The sequence below is a fragment of the Arvicanthis niloticus genome, chromosome 28 (genome assembly GCF_011762505.2).
Source record: "Arvicanthis niloticus isolate mArvNil1 chromosome 28, mArvNil1.pat.X, whole genome shotgun sequence".
In the NCBI taxonomy this organism is placed as follows: Eukaryota; Metazoa; Chordata; class Mammalia; order Rodentia; family Muridae; genus Arvicanthis; species Arvicanthis niloticus.
The window spans coordinates 17,881,871-17,888,016 of record NC_133436.1 but is presented as its reverse complement, the minus strand read 5'-3'; the positions used below and the strand labels follow the sequence as shown (position 1 = coordinate 17,888,016).

Genomic DNA, 6,146 nt, shown 5'->3' with positions numbered 1-6,146 from the left:
AAACAAAAAAACTATCCCCTGCACAACAGGAAAAAGGTGAGCACCAGGGCCTTCAGGTCCTTATGGTTTGCTCCCTCCTTACTGCTGAAACTCATGTTCTCTTCCTTCTCTTCTTCCTCCTCCTCCTCCTCCTCCTCCTCCTCCTCCTCCTCCTCCTCTTCCTCCTCCTCCTCTTTTCCCTCTTCTACCTTTTTCCTTCTTTAGTTATTCTTTCTCTTCTTGTTCTTCTTCCTCCTGTTCTTCCTCTTCCTCCTTTTCTTCTTCTCCCTCTTTTTTCTTTTCTCCTTCTCTTCTCATCTCTTCTCTTCTCCCTCTTCCTGTTTTTCTTCTTTCTCCTCATCTTCTTCCTCCTTTTCCTCTTTTCCTTCTAATTCTAGTTCTTCTTCTTTCATATATTAATCCTGAATGCAATTTTCCTTTTTTCCACTCCTCCCAGTAGCCCCTCCCACTTCGCCTCTTCCTCTGATCCAACCCTCCCCCGTTCCCTTCAGAAAAGAGTGGGCATTCCAGGAATATCCACCAAAGATGGCATAACAAGATGCAATAAGACTAGGCATACCCTCATATCAAGATTGGATGAGGCAACCCAGTAGGAGGAGAGGGGTCCCAAAGCAGTAAAAAGAATTGGAGGCAGCCCCCCAACTCCACACCCACACTCCCCGTGTCAGGAGTTTTACAGGAACACCAAGCTACAAAACCATAACATATATTCAGAGGACCTAGGTCAGACCCATACTGGCTCTGTGATTATCTGTTCATTCTCTGTGAGCCTCCATGAGCCTGATAGTTGATTCTGTGGGCTGCTGTCTTATGATGTCCTGTATCTCTCTGGCACCTACAATTCTTCCTCCCCATCTTCTGAGGAATTCCCTGAGCTCACCAAATATTTGGATGTGGGTCTCTCCATATGCTGGAGAAAGCCTTTCTGATGAAGATTATGCTGGGCTCCAGTTTCTGAGTATAGCAGAGTATTATTAGGAATCATTTCATTGCCTCATTTTCTGGCTAGTAGTGTTTGGTTCTATCCTAGGTCTCTGGGCTATCAAGCCTCTGGTTCCTGGCCATGTAGACGGTGTTAGGTGTGGGCTCCCTCTCAGGTCTCTATTAGAGCCTTCCTTGTTATTTAGCCTCTCTAGATATGTGGATCACTGTTCTTTACTTAAAGGCTAACATCCACTTATAAGTGAGTACATATCGTGTTTGTCTTTCTGGGTCTGGGTTACCTCATTCGGAATAATTTTTTCTAGTTTCATCTATTTGCCTGCAAACTTTATGATGCCATTTTTTTTTTAACAGCCGAGTAATACTCCATTGTGTAAGTGTACCACATTTTCTTTATCCATTTTTCAATTGAGAGACATCAATGTTGTCTCTGGTTTCTGGCTATTATGAATATAGAACATAGCTGAGCAAATGTCTTTGTGGTTGGATACTGTCCTTTGGGCATATGCACAAGAGTGGTATACCTGGGTCTTGAGGTAAATTGAGTCCCAATTTTCTGAGAAACTGCCATATTGATTTCCAAAGTGGCTGAACATGTTTGCACTCCCACCAGCAATAGAGGAGTCTTGCCCTCACTCCACATCCTCACAAGAACGAGCTGTAACTTGTGTTTTTTGATTTTAGCCATTCAGACAAGTAGAAAATGGAATCTCAACACTTAACAAAATGGCAGACACATTTAGCCATTGGGGAAATGTCCATTTACTGTTATTGGGAGACTAAGCTTCACAATGGTAGTGATCATAAGGCCACTGAGGTCTGAAACTCCATCCATAATATGTCTCACTGGTCAACCTTGTTCTCTCGCCCTGATTAGTGGCAATCCCCATTACTTCTCACTGCAGCAGGGTGGGTGTTGTTGGCCCGCTCTTCAAAACACTGGTCCTTCCCTAATTTTCCCAGTCCCTGACTCTATTTATTCTGCTGGCAATTGTGGGGTGGCCCCCCTACCCTGTGAATCAGGTCTATGACTGCGGTCTGCTGTGTATTTATTACCTGGAACTGGATCTCCTCCCGAGCCTGTGACACTGGCTGCCTCCATTTCTCCCTCTCCTTTATTAGCATCTGACTCCCATCTCCTGCCCTGGAAATGTACTTCCTTGGACCACTCTCTTTACTGTACTCTGGTGTGCGTGCATGCATGTGTGCATGCGTTCGTGCCTGTGTATATGTATGTGTATGTGTGTGTACGTGATTGCACTTCCCGTGGCATCATCCCTGTCTATGAAACCACATCCCTTTCTGACATGGAACCATTTTCCTCTTCTGAAAACATTTCTCCTAAAAACATGCTTCCTGGTGGGAGATGCAGCCTGTGTCACTGCTGTCTGGGCCTGCTGAGGCGGGCATGGGGGTGGCAGGTGGCTGCTGGGTCTCTGGCCTCACTGTTCCTGGCTCAGAACTAAGGTGGGGGTGGAGGTGGAGGTGGAGGTGGGGATGGAGGTGGAGGTGGAGGTGGGGATGGAGGTGGAGGTGGAGGTGGGGATGGAGGTGGAGGTGGAGGTGGAGGTGGAGGTGGAGGTGGAGGTGGAGGTGGAGATGACGATGGTGATGGAGGCTGTGGCTTCTTGCTGAGTTGTGATGTTAGGTTAACAGTAGCACTGCTGTGCAGTGGGAGAACTTTCTGGAGTTTGCGCTTCACCCCTACTACTGATGGAGCTCAAGAAACTAATCTGACCATTGTGTGTGTGCATGCGCATGTGTAATTCAATAATAATGTTGACTATTTAATAAGTGATAATTTGATATCATCTTTTTTTTGAATCATCACAAAAATATTTCCAGATGAATCAGTTATAATAGCCAAAGAAAGTAAGTACCTTATTACAAATGAACTATTTACTGTGGGGAGGTGACAGAAGGCGGCTATCATCCATACAGCCATCTTGAGCCATATACCCTGACAAGAGACTTGATTACAACAGCCTACAAAGCTGAGCACACTCTGATAACATCTTGTTTTAGATACCCAGGATTTTCCCTTGGGTGTGTGAGACTTAAAGGTGTGATTTAGAGATAAGATCTAAGGACATGACTTAAGGGTGTAACTTAGAGGCGTGGCTTAGAAGTGAGACATAAAAGGCTAGAGGCAGACAGAAGAAATAATTAGGTATTAGGCACTTGGCACTTGGAGGAAGAACTTGGAACTGGAAACTTGGAACTTGGAGGCACTAGGAACTCAAGACTTGGACTAGGAAGAGAGACTGAAGAAAAAAATGGATTGAATCACACTCTGTCTGGTCTCCTTCGCATCGTCCTCACTCTCTCTCTTGCTGAACCCCAACCCTCAGACTGGAGCAGCTTGGGGCAGTACGGGCTCTAACAGTTTAGCTTCCAAGGCTTTTGGCAGTGTGGGTTCCAACATTGATAGAACGGTCCCCTACATTTTGGTCCCCAAACGTGGGCTAGTGTGGCTCTCAACAATTTACTATTTGCCAACTTATCACAAAGTAGAGTCACCTGAGAAGAGGAAACAGTAACTGAGAAATTTTGCCTTCATTGAACTGGCCTGTGGGAGTATCTGTGGGCCATTTCTTGATTGATTAATTGATTGAGATGCCCATTGTGGGCCATGTCACCTCTGGGCAGGGGTCCTGGGTTGTATAAGAAGGCCAACTGAGCAAGCCAGTAAGCAGCATCCCTAGGTGGTCTGTGCTTTAGCTCTTACCTCCAGGTTCCCGAGCTGCAATAAACCCTTTATTCCCCACAGTTGCTTTTGGTCTGTGTTTTGTCACAGCAATGGAGAAGCAATTGGAACAGTAACTGCTCGCTAGTTTTATGTCAACTTGAAATAGGCTATAGTCATCCAAGAGGAAGGAACAGCAGTTGGGAAAATGCCTCTAGGAACTTCTGGCTGCAAACAAACCTTTACGGCATTTTCTTTCCTTCTGTTTTGTTGTTTGTTTTATTCTGTTTGTTTGTTTTGACTTGTTCATTTAGTTAGTTAGTGACTGATCTATGAGGGCTTAGTCCATTCAGAGTTGGAACACCCCTGGGCTGGCAGTCATGGGTTTTATAAGAAAGAAGGGGAGCAAGCCAGGGGAGTAAGCCAGTAAACCAGTAAGCCTCACTCTTCCCCAGCCTCTACATCAGCTCCCGATTTGAGTTCCTGTCCTGATTTCCTTCAGGGATGAACAGTGTGGAAGCTTAAGCCAAATAACCCTTTCCTCCCCAAGTTGCTTTGGTCACAGTGTTTTGTCAAACCGATGGGAACCTCGGATAAGGCACTAATTTGAAAATGCATTGTGTTACGAAGAGGAATAGGAAGAAACTAAGGTGGGCTGAGGAGAAGCATGCAGTGACCTCAGTGAGCATCGGGTTCAAACAGCCTGCAGAGGGACACTGGGATTAGGGGGAGCAAGTGAAGGGGCACCTGCTTAGTTGGAAAATAGCTCTGATTTCTCTGCAAGGTAAAGCAGAAATCTCCACTCACAAGGGAAGGGATGCTGGGGCGGGGGCAGAGGGAAAGGATCACTCAGCCGGCTGTTCAATGCTACAGTTGGTTTGTTGTTGTTATTATTGATTCCATCACAAAAGCATGTTAAAAGCAAATCAACTTAAAAGCAAAGCAACAAAAACCTTTTTTCTTTTAATATGGAACATGTCACGAATTTGCTTGTGATCTTGCACAGGGACCATGCTAATCTTCTCTGTATTGTTCCAATTTTAGTTATGTGTGCTGCTGACACAACAAAATTTTGATTCTCTGTTTATGAAGGAGTTGCACAGATTTAAGAGCAGACCCTGTGTGAGCTGAGGCCATCTCTCTATCATGGCAGAGTCTCAGCTGTAACTAGAAGTTTCTGCTCAAACCCAGGTGTCCTGATGTCATCCTTAGCTTAGGCCTTGGCTATGTTATTTCTCAGGGGAAGTCTCTGTATATTAATTATTCTGATGGATTTTTAAAACTTGGGATGGTCCACAAGTCATTCATGAGCGATTGGTAAGGATTTGTCTAAAAGTCAGCTTCATGTCAGAAAACTGTTAGTAATTTTGTAAAGCAAGTTAAATGGATCCATTTGGGTAATGTTAAAATGTATTTACCCAAATATGTTTTAAAACTTCGTTTCCTGGAATCCAAGTGTTTAAATAACTTCACCATGATAAACATAGGAATGTAATTTTGTTAAAAAGTTTGCTTTGGCTGGAAGTCATCAGATTGGTTAATTAGTAAAAGATGATCATGTTTCTGTATTTCAGTGCAACATTTGTAAATCCTTCTGTTAAACATTAATTCAAAGTCTTTAAAATATTTATAGAGAAAAGTTTCATGGTCATAACAGTAGGGACTGGTATATGTTTGTGTTCAAAATAATTATCCCGTAATCTTTTTCAACCACACATCCAGCTCTGAAAGACAATTGGTCTGAAATGAATGAAGGAAAATTGATAATTATGAAATCTTTTGGGGGCAAAATATTTCATATTAACATATGCATATTTACGGTACATGAGTGGAGACCAGAGGCCAGCCTCAGGTATTGTTCCTCATGAGCCAGCGATCCTAAGTTTTGAGAGTGTCTCTTACAGGGGCTGGAGGCTCACCCGTGAATGAGGTTAGGTGAGGTGGCCAGCAAATCCCGGGTATCTGCCTGTCCCTGCCTCTGCAGTGCTGGGATTAAAGGTACCCACCAACATGCCTGTCTTTTTACATGGATCCTGGGGATGAAGTTTAGGTCTGCATGTTTGTGTAGCAAGTGCATTACCAACTGAAGTGTCTCCCCAGTCCACAGAGTTCCTTTAAAACACATATTTTAGTTAAAACACATCTTTTAGTTGCACTGCTAATTATAACAAAGTGGATTTTAAAAATTTTTTCAAAATTGAATCTGCAGTTTTGCTTTTATGAAACACACCTGTCAGATAAGATAATAGGAAAAACTTACTAAGCTTTATCTAATGTTGGGTTTTCTAAAAAAGAAAAAGAAAAAATAAAAATGTGCCAGTTCTTTTTCTGCCAATCATGTCACTGAAGACAGTGTTGCGCTGGGAAGAGCCTGAGTTTTCTATAGCAACTGAGTAAACAGAAATCAATGTCCTTACAAGCATCTCACAAATAGCAGAGCCTGAGTGATCAAAGAAATTCTTCACAAAGCTGAAAAAGATTCAATAACTTGGAAATATCACTTTCAAGAAAGATAATT

General features: G+C 43.3%; 1 non-coding gene across 1 annotated transcript; it reads right to left on the bottom strand.

The window, feature by feature from the left end:
• Positions 1-4,590: 4,590 nt before the first annotated feature.
• On the bottom strand, positions 4,591-4,692 carry LOC143440196 (U6 spliceosomal RNA). Its single transcript, XR_013108038.1, has one exon. It is a non-coding gene; the product is annotated as a U6 spliceosomal RNA (small nuclear RNA).
• Positions 4,693-6,146: the final 1,454 nt, after the last annotated feature.